This window comes from Pteropus alecto, unplaced genomic scaffold (genome assembly GCF_000325575.1).
Source record: "Pteropus alecto unplaced genomic scaffold, ASM32557v1 scaffold88, whole genome shotgun sequence".
Classification (NCBI taxonomy): Eukaryota; Metazoa; Chordata; class Mammalia; order Chiroptera; family Pteropodidae; genus Pteropus; species Pteropus alecto.
Genome location: NW_006494611.1, coordinates 3,314,886 through 3,325,911, shown reverse-complemented (window position 1 = coordinate 3,325,911; position 11,026 = coordinate 3,314,886). Strand labels below are relative to the sequence as shown.

Below are 11,026 nucleotides of genomic sequence, written 5' to 3'. Positions count from 1 at the left end.
GAAGGGGTGGTGGGGGTGATCAACCAACCGCCTCCTAGTTTCACAATCGAGGGAGAGGGTGCAACTGACCCTCAGCCTCCCATTCGTTTGTAACCAACAAATAGAAACCGCCCGACCCAGTCTCAGGCCAAACATGGGGCACACCCCCTCCGCCCTCAGCGTCAACCTCGCCCGGCGGGTGGGCCCCGGTCCAGATGGCCCTTCAGGGGCTGCTCCATCAGCCACCCCGAGGCCGCGCTGCTGTCGCGCGCAGAAAAGGGCGGAGGCTCGGAGACCCGGCGCTCGTTCTCCTCCCGCCCGGGGTACAGCCCCTCACTGCTGTTCCCTCCCTACTGGCCCGCTCACTGGAGACTCTTTACCTGCGCTTAACAGCGATTCCAGCCCAGGATCCCCGGCCCACGTGACCCCGCCCCCTACAGCCTCACGCACGCGCAGTATCTACCACCGCTGGCCACGCTTCCGCTTTCCTCCCCTCACCCCTGTCTCTCCTGGGCGGTCTGTCTTTCTACACCACGCCTCCATTTAAAGAGCCAGGAGTACGCAGTCTCCACCCGGACTTAATGGGTGATAAACATCTTTGGGAACAAGAGTGGAAACACCTGAGGAGGAGCGCAACTTTGCAGTCCTTGAAATGAGAAGACGAACCTACCTTCCTGCAGCTCTATGTCAGTGAATTTATCTAGCCTTTAAGAAAGTGAACCTACCTTCAGATATCCCAGAAAGAGCAACTGATTCCCAGACTTTCCGAGTTTGCAAACAGTATTTTTTACATTTAATCTTTTTAGAGACGAACACAGAATTGCCAGCTTTTTATTTTTCCAAGTAAGGGCAGTAAACACACACACACACACACACACACACACACACACACTAAAAACCAGCTACTTTCTAATTTATTAACAATGCTCCACGAAAATACATCTTAACACCAAAATTATAGGAGAGACAAACTCCCAAATAAAAGAGATACCTTTTAAATGGATAAAAGCATATATTTATTTCTCTTATTCCTCTTAAAGATGAAAGCTTCCAGGACAAACTGGTTTTTAGAGGCACCACTGTAGATAACATTGGTCCCAGGACAAAAATCTTATGCCTGCTGGAGCCCATGGTCAGGAAAATAGTGTGCAGAGCACCACAACATGAAGGAGATATAGAAAATATTCAGTTGTGTGGATGTTTATTGAGCAACAACCAGGTTCATTACACTTCTGGGCCTTTGAAAAACTCAAAGGTGGGTAAGACACAGCCCTGCTCTCTAGGTATTCTTTTTCTAAGAACTCAGTGTGCAGACCTAGTCGTACAGACATAGTCATACAAGGCAGGCTATTTTGAGTGGTATAAGAAAGGTATGACACCATCATTTTAGGATCACAGATGAGTGGAAAAGGTAGAACACTTTAGGGGAGGAGGCGGTGTCTTACTAGGGCCTTGAAGGATTTCAGTAGACAGAGCAGACAGAATGCCCAGCTGAGGAAACAGTGGGATCAAAGGCAGTATACATTCCAAGGCCCCCAGTTAGATGCCTGACACTGCAAATAGTACCAAACCCTATATATTGGTAATATTTTTTTTCTATAGGTACATACTTATTAGTCACAGCAAAAGATTAACAATAATAACTAATAATAAAACAATTATAATGCGTTGTAATAAAACATGAATATGGTCTCTCAAAATTTATTATTATGCTGTACTCATATTTTCACTTAAAGGAAACACTTTAAAACTTCTCTTTGGCATATCCAGATTGCCAGCATGGCTACTTTTGCATTTTGGAGCCATTATTAAGTAAAATAGGATTATGAACACAAGCGTTGTACTGCAACAGTCGATCTGTATCCGAAAACTGAGAAGGCTACTAAGTGACTAATGAACAATAGTGTATACAATGTAGATACACTGGACAAAAAGATGATTCAAATCTGTAGGATGAAGCCAGAAGGTATGAGATTATTTTGTCACACTACTCAGAATAGTGCACAATTTAAAACTTATGAATTACTTCTGGAATTTTTTCATTTACTGCTTTTGGACCGTGGTTGACTTCAGGTAACTGAAACTGTGGATAAAGGGAGACTACTGTATAAAGCAAGATTGGGGACTACTTGGTGGCCAGATGCGGCTGTGTTATGAGCAGCGGCTTTCACACTTCTTTGTCATCATTCTCAGTATGACACATATTTCAGCTATGGCCTGGTATATATATGCACACTGTGTGTGTGTGTGTGTGTGTGCGTGTGTGTGTGTGTGTGTGTGTGTGTACATCTTGAGACAGTAACTGCTTTTAGCATGTGCAGCCCAAGTTGGTATTTTCTATTCTATTCTTTTTTTTTTAATGCTGTTTACTAGATTGATTTCATCACTCACTAATGCACAGCAACCCATTGTTTGAAAGCACTGATGTAGAGTGAGTTAGATGTACGTTGAGGTAAGTGGCTGGAAAAGCTGGGACCACATCCAGGAGGACATTGAATGACAAGCGGGGGGGTCTACTTGCCTGGTTAATGCCTTTGAAAGTTCTTAAGCAGAGAAGTGGCATGACTCTACCCATAGTAACTGTAGAAAGTAAACCTGGGACCTGTGGATGGATGTTATAGGGAAATGATTCCAATTCACAATCAGGAGTGTTTTAGGGTGGTCTGAACTGACATGGTATCCTTTACAGTGTTGTTTGCATTAAGTAAAATTAAAAATATTGTATGCTATTATAGAAAACTTGGAAAAATCAGGAAATATAAAAGTAAAGCAGAAATGATCCACATTCCAGAAAAAAGTACTCATGGTTTTGGCTTTTTACTTTACATATTTACATTTTTGACATAATAAAACTAAATGGAATATATAGTCTTGTATCCTAAATTTCTCTTATTGCTCAATGTTATATCTTGAACTCTATACACTATTAAAAATTTTTACAAATGTCATTTGTAATGGCTACATAACTGTTGATAATAGAGTTTATTTTATTATTTAGGGGCATTTAGAGAGTTTCCTATTTTTTCATTGTTAACAAGAACATGACTATGAATATCTTTATAAAGAAATCTTTGCCCACATTTTAAAGTTATTTCCTTAGGCTAGAAAACTATAAGTGAAATTACTAATCCAAAGACTTTGAAGTTCTTAAGTCTGTGACTACGTACTGCTAAATTGTTTTCCAGAAAGTTCAGGCCAGTTTTCATTCGTATCATAAGCGCTCGAGGGTGCCCATTACACATAGCCACCAGCGTTTATTTTATCTTTTAAAAAAGCTTTGCCAGTTTGATAAAAGAAATTGTCTCTCGTTTTAATCTGTATTGGATTACTAGTGGGGTGGAATGTCTTTATAAATTTATCAATACTTTATAGTTATTCTGGAAATGCAATTTTACTGCCTATGTTCACATTTGTGACTGGCAAATAGTACTAACTGAATTGTTGCAAACTTAGGAGGAAAAAAAAAACAGAGAAGGATTTAAAAAATAAATGATGTGGTCACACCAAGTTATAGTCAAATTATATTGTGGTGTACTGTACAAACAAAGTTTGGTGGGAAAATTGAGTCATCATGAGATATGTAATTAAATGAGTTTGTGCCACTGCAGTCAGTAAAATACTCATGTTGTGAAGAGTAATTTGGTTTCAACAAAATAACATTCCTTATATAAAATCGATATTGTAAATTTTAATTTCCTCATTTGTTAATTTTGTTTGTGTTTAATTTATAAATTTGTTTTGGTCTTATAAATGAAGAAAATCTGAACAAATCAGGAGTCTTTGTTTCATGTCTGATATATGTGTGTATGTGTTCATGTGTGTATATATACATATGTATTAATGCAACATTATAAAAAATAATTTAAGCCAATTCTAGAGATCTGTGAAAATCTTTTTCCCTTACAAAGAAACTAAACATTATTTAAGTTTGAGAAGCATTGATACAGGAGGTTTCTTAAAGTTTCATTTGTAATTATCCAAACATAGGCATTGAGATTTAAAAAACAAAAAGGTAAAAGTGGTGGCAGCTTATACAGTATTGGAATTTTTCTCTACAGAATATTATTATAATTTTCTTGCCTTTGGAAAGAGCACCGAGAGCTATACTATGTTTAGGGTTTGAGGAGTATGTTTTGGCTTAAAATAAACCATTCATCAAAGTTAACTTTGTACACATCAGTAAGACCTGGACAGAGAATGTTTGGATTGATTAAACTTGTCTTTTTAAGTAAGACAAAACAGTTGAGCAAATAGCAAATATAATAGAACTTCTGTGAAATGGGCTTAGGAGAAATTAAACCCATAAGAAAAAAGGCACACATGTGATGGGGCATGGGAATCAGTGAGGGCTGGCTGCTCTGACTGCAAGAAGATAGAAGGGGAACATCATCCAAAGGCTGCTGCAGTTAGACTATGTCCTGATACTCAGCCCTACTCCTCCAGCTCTCCCAAGACAGGAAGGATGGAGAGCATGGTCCAGATATTGCTGTTGACATTGCATCCAGAGAAAGACACATCTACTCCAAAAGAAAATATGTCTGCTACCTGGGAACAAAAAGCAGAGACTAGGAGATGATTAGTTGAGTCATTTCTTTTTTTTTTTTTTTTTTACGATCACAAAATAAATTGGCCTCTTTTCTCCTTTTAAAAAGAAACCTGGTGTACAGAGCTCTTAATGGAGTCAAAATATCCAAGTCAGCTGGAAAGAAGTAAAATTAGTTATCTGTAAATTACTCAAGCTAGGCCAGATATCATCCTCAGCTTCCCTCTGCCTGGAATGCTCTTCCTTCCCCACTCCCATCCCCAAGATAACCACATGGCTCATTCCCTCATCTTCTTTGGGGCTTTGCTCAAATGCCACTGCATTATTCAGGGCAAAAAGTATAAGGCAGATTGAGGAAGATTACTCTCTTCCATTCAGGTCTCAAGCACCCAGGTTCTTTTCATTTGGTGACACTATCAGATGAACACATGTCCTCCAAGTTCTCTGATGCAGGGGGGATAGAAAAGGCCCACTAGTTTTGAAATGCCTTGGCCTGAAAGTGACAAGTACCACTTCTGCTCACAGTCCATTGGCCAGCACCAGCCATCTGACCCTGCTTTACTGCAACAAAGGCCAGGAAGTGTAGGGGAGCACTCAGAATATCTGGGGAGCATTCTTACAAAGTCTCACTGACCACCCCTCCCTTCCCCAGCAGTCTCTTTTAGGTTTTATTTTTCTTTATAGTACTTATCATCGTGCAACATACTATATATTTTATTTATTTATCTGTTAAGTTTCTGTCTTCTCCAGTGGTACATAAACACCATGAGAGCTGAGATTTTTATCTTTCATTTATGGTTTATCTCCAGCGTCGAGACCAGTACTTAGTATATGGTAGGAGCTCCATAATTTTTTATTAAATACATGAATAAATTCGGCAATGACAGTCTATATTTGTGTATGGAGAAGGTATCACATACACTGACCCAAGATGCTTCCCAAGCAATAAAGAACCCCTTCTCACAGCATACATAAGCATGTACTGAGTGCCTACCGTGTGCCAGGTACTATGCTTGGTACCAGGAACACAGTTATGAGAAATAGTCCCTGATCCTTAGCCAGGAAGAAAAATTTTTAAATGCAATATTTAATTTTTGACAAAAAAGCCAAAAATATTCAGTGAAGAAAGGAAAGCTTCTTCAATAAATGGTGCTGGGAAAACTGAAAGGCCACCTGCAAAAGAATGAAACTAGACTCTTGTCTATCACCACACACCAAATTTAACTCAAAATGGGTTAAGGACATGAATATATAAGTCCTGAAACAATAAAATGCATAGAAAGAAACATAGGAACTAAACTCAAGGACCTTGGACTTAAAGAAGATTTTATGAATTTGATCTCAAAGGCAAGGGAAGGAAAAGCAAAAATGAATGAATAGGACTACATCAAACTAAAAAGCTTCTGCTCAACGAAAGAAACCATCACAAGGTAAAGAGACAACCATCCAAATGGGAAAATATATTTGCAAGCAACGCCTCCAATAAGGGCCTAATATCCAAAATATACAAAGAACTCATACAACTCAATAACAACAAAAAACAAACGATCCAATAAAAAAATGGGCAGAGGATTTGAACAGACACTTCTCCCTAGAGGACATACAAATGGCTAACAAGTATATGAAAAGATGTTCAACATCACTAGCTATTAGGGAAATGTAAATCAAAACTACAATGAGATACCACCTCACACCTGTTAGAATAGCTATAATCAACAGGACAAGAAATAACAAATATTAGAGAGGATGTAGAGAAGAAAAAAAAATCCTCATACACTGCTGAAGGGACAGCAAATTGGTACAGCCACTATGGAAAAGAGTGGAGGTTCCTCAAAAAACTAAGAATTGATCTACTATATGATCCAGTGATCCTTCTACTGGGTATTTACCCCCAAAAGTTGAAAACTCATATCCGAAAAGATATTTGCACACCAATGTTCATAGCAGCATTATTCACAGTGGCCAGGACATGGAAGCAACTGAAGAGTCCTACAATGGATGATTGGCTAAAGAAGCTGTGGTACATATATACAATGGAATATTACTCAGCCATAAGAAGAGAGGAAATCCTGCCATTTGCGACAACATGGACCTCGAGATAATCATGCTAAGCAAAATAAGCCAGACAGAAAAAGTTGAAAATCACATGATATCATTTATATGTGGGGTATAAACCTAAAAGCAACAAATGAACAGGACAAACAAACAGAGACTCATGGACATGCACAATGGACTAGTGATTACCAGAGGGTAGAGAGTGGGGGAGGAGGGGGGAAGTAGAAGGGATAAAAGGGGTCAAATATAGAGGAGTAGGGGGAGGGTAAAGAGGGTAAAGGGGATCAAATATATGGTAGCTGAAGGGAACTGGACTTTGGGTGGAAAATACACAATAAAATATGTAGATGCAAATTATAAGGTATACCTGAAAATTATATAATTGTATTAATCAATGTTACTCCAATGAACTTAATAAAGATAAATAAATAAATAAATGCAATATTTATTAAGACCCATAATAGAAATTATGGGAGATCAAAAGACCAAATTCTTCTGACCTTTAGAGAAAAGCAAATTTTATATCCAAACATTACTAGAATAGCAACAACAACAAAACGTCATGGGTGAGAGAGTACAGGTAGAGGACTCAGGAATCATAAATTGCTTCTCAAAGGCATAAAAGAAATAATATCTATACTCTCTAGCATTTTGCATTCTTGACAACAGGTTGCCTTCATTTTACTCATTTATTCTAGAGCCTTCTGACATACCCCTTCCCCTCAGCCTTAGAGTACATAGCCGCTTATGTGGATTTAATTGAGAGAAAACTAGAAAATTCCACTATTTAAAAGCATTTCTCTTCCCAGTAATTTCACAATTCCAGAAATGATATCACTTGAAATCTGCTTAGAGTATTTTGTCTTCTATCCTCACCTCTGCCATCCCACCTATATACCCGTAAGCAAATAAGCAGAACATATACCAGCCTTTTGGACAGAAGACTAGCAGCAGGGGAGCCCTGCTGGAACTCAGCAGCAAAGAAAGGGGTAGAGAGGGAGGTGCAGGGCTTGGATTTGGGCTAGAAAGGGACCCAAGGCAGGCATTGAAGAGGACTATTAGACAAGGGAAAGATCAAGGAAAGAGTAAAGAAGATCTAGAAACAACAAAGGCATCAAAGGCAAATTTGAACTATTTTACCATTTTGCCTGGGGATAGCATTGCTTACATAAAAGGATACATACTACCTCTTTAAAAAAAAAAAAAAAAAAAAAAAGGAAGAGTTTTGGACTCAACTGAAAATGAGAAAAATCTCAAAATAGTGATATTTCACTGTGCCAGGATCCAGACTCCTCCTATCTCCTTGTTCCTCCATGTTGGGCCTCAATTCCCAAGTCTATCTCATGGTCCAAGACTCTGCTCCAACCACCACATCCACCTTCCAATTGGCAAGGAAGAAAAGAGGAAGGAAGTAGGTATATTAGTTATCTATTGTTGTGTAACTACTCTAAAAATTAGAGGCTTAAAATAGAAACTGTATTATCTTACAGTTTCTGTGGGTCAGGGATCCAAGAGTGGCTTAGTTGGGTCCTTGGGCTGAGGGTCTCTCAGAAATATTTAACCAAGGTGTTGGCCCACACTGCAGACATCACAAGGCTCAAATTGGAAAGGATCTGCTTCCAATATCACTTACATGTTTTTTGGCAGGATTTGCTTTCCTGCAGGCTGTTGGACTGAGAGCTTCAGTTCTCCACTTGTTGTTGGCCAGAAGTGCTCTCAGTTCCTTTTCACATAGGTTTCTCCATAAGGCAGCTCACAACATGGTACTTGCTTCATCCAAGCAGGAAAGTAAGAAGAGCCATCAAGAATGAGAACAAAATAAAGGTCACAGTCTTTTGTAAGCTGATCTTGGAAATGACTTCCTATCATTTTTTGCTACATTCTATTTGTTATAAGCACTAGCTATAGCCCATACTGAAGGGGAGGGGATTAATAAGAGTATGACTTTCAGAAAGTGGGATCACTAGGAGCTATTTTAGAAGCTGCCAGCAAAGAAGGTTCTTGCCTACTCTCTGCAAAGACTCTCTCCTAAAATTGCCTACACCAGTTCTGCCCATATCTAGCTGCAAGGGAGGCTGGGAAATGTAGTCTTTCTCCTGGGTGACTATCAGCCCAGCTAAAAATTAGATATTCGATCCTGAAGAGGAATGACAGAATTTTTGAGAGTAGAAACCTTGGTTGTTCCGTGTGCTAGCCCCAGACATTGAGGAGGAGAAAAATGGCTGAGTAGAGTTGTAGAATCTGAGTTCAAATATTACCTCTATCACACCCTATGCTGAGTGAATTATTTAATCTCATTGAGTCTCATTTGTGCATTCAGAATAAATAAAAGACCTATGTGAAGCATTTTGTACATGATAGGTTCTCAATAAATATCTGTTAAATCTGTTTCAAAGGTAGCTTAATACCCCTGAAACTTCTAAACCAGGCTCTGACAGCCTACCAACTTGCCATGTGACTCCATGGCATTCACCTAATTTATTTGGGCACTAGTTTCCTGTTGGCAAAAGTCAGTACCAACACCTGCCTTATCTGTCTTATCAGGTTGCTATAAAGATAACGTGTGCTAATGTATTGAATTTTTTTTTTTTTTTTTAATTCGAAATGCCATGCAAACTTAATGTGGCAGTAGTGGCCACCAGATGGCAGTGGGAGGCAATGGGCTTGGGTTATAGCTCATGGCCACCAGATGGTGCTGGCATTCAGCAGATAACAAACACCCTGGCTTTGCTGGGAGCCTTTGCAAGAGAGCCAAAGGGTTCTTGGAAATGGCCAGTGCAACAATTCATTCTACAGAGGAGGGAAATGAGACCAAGGGAGGGTGTGGGTAGGGGGTTGTTACTCAGCAATGAGGGCTGGAGCCCAGGTTTCCTGACCCTTAGCCTAGGGTGGCTCTTTTCCCTGTACAGTAATGATGCTCTCGCATTCTTTCTAGACCTGTGCTGGAGGCCAAAGTGTCCTGACTTCTTGTTCATTGATTTACCAAATTTTAAAAGCCTGAAAAATGTCCATAAATATCACCTGTCTCTCTGGTTGTGTAGCACAGTGATTAAGAATATGATTTCAGAGTCAGATTTATATCTGTATAGCAGGCTCCTCTCTGCAAAGCTAGGATAATAATTTCTACCTGAGAGAGTTGGTGTGAAGTTAAGTTAAATGAGATAAAGTATATGAAAATAATAGGTAACATTACCTAGTATATACTGGTCTAAGAAGTTTATGTATGTTTGGTTCATTTAATTTTTACCGTAACTTTATGTGATATCTACTATTAAGTCCATTTTACAGAGGAAGAAATCGAAGCTTAGAAAAGTTATAACTGGTTCACACTTATAACTAGTAGGTAGAAGAGTCCACATTTGAACTCGTCTTCAGAGCCTATACTAATTGTTTGGCAGAGAGTAAATGTCCAATAAATGACAGAGACGGATCGATAGGGGCCACGTTGAAAATTCCAGCTTGAGGGCAATGTTTTGGAATCAGCAATATAATCACAATGCACCTACACTTTCAGAGTACTGGGAGTAGCACACAGTTGGAAGAAAAATGTTAAGTACCCAAGTAAATAAAATAAAGTTTACTAATTAAAAAAAAAAGATAACCGAAACATAGTAAGTGGGCTTCAGACTTTAGAGACAGAGAGAACAGGATTTGAATTCTGTTCTTGCCTCTTGCTGGACCTTGGTCAAGTTGCTTAATATCTTGGAGCATCAGTTTCCTCATCTAAAAATTGAAGCTAATATCCTGCCTTGCAGAATTACTGTGAGTGTTAGAAGCCAATGGTTAACATGCACATTTTAAAAATATACACGATAGGGCAGGCATTTGATTATTATAATTCTTATTATTCAACAAGTATATATGGAGCTAATTGAAAGAGATTTATGATGTTAAGATATTGTTCCTTCCCTCAAGGAACTTACATAGGAGAGGTGATAGATGTTCACACCATTTGGTAGGAGGTGTCTTAGGTGAGGTGAAACATGCAATGGGCATCAGAGGAGGGCAAGATTTTCTCTAGCAGTGACAATTGGAGAAGTGTTCACGGATAGGATATTTAAAATTAGCTTTGAAGGATGCAACGAAGGTGAAGAGACCATTCCATAAACTCTATTAGCAAAGAAAGGAGAGACAGAAAGAGTATGTTTGAGGAATAGTCAGTAGTCCAGACTGAAAATGAAAGTCAAGCTTAAGCATGTGGTAGCAGAACAGGAAGGGAATTTCTGGTTAGGCTTGGCACATTAAACATATACATTTGACTTTGTTCCTAAAATGACAGTAAAATAATAAAGTATAAGCCCACAAGGACTCTAGCAACAAGTGAAAAGACAATAGCTAATGGAAGATGTCAAAAAAAATTGGAAGATGAATAATGATTGGATGAGTATTCACTGACTTAGTAAAGACAAGAAAGCTTCCTGTAGGGCAGGCAGAGAGGTAGAGAAGCTT

At 38.9% G+C, this 11,026-nt stretch overlaps 1 protein-coding gene across 3 annotated transcripts in view; it reads right to left on the bottom strand.

Annotated features, from left to right (window-relative positions):
• Window positions 1-440, bottom strand: part of VPS8 (VPS8, CORVET complex subunit) — a 232,022-nt gene extending 231,582 nt beyond the window's left edge. For 2 of the 3 annotated variants that reach the window (XR_003044270.1, XM_006925797.2), the window contains exon 1: window positions 360-440. The gene's annotated coding sequence lies outside the window, so the exon portion shown is untranslated. The remainder of the gene's footprint in view (window positions 1-359) is intronic. The other variant, XM_015599949.2, reaches the window with a different exon arrangement.
• Window positions 441-11,026: the final 10,586 nt, after the last annotated feature.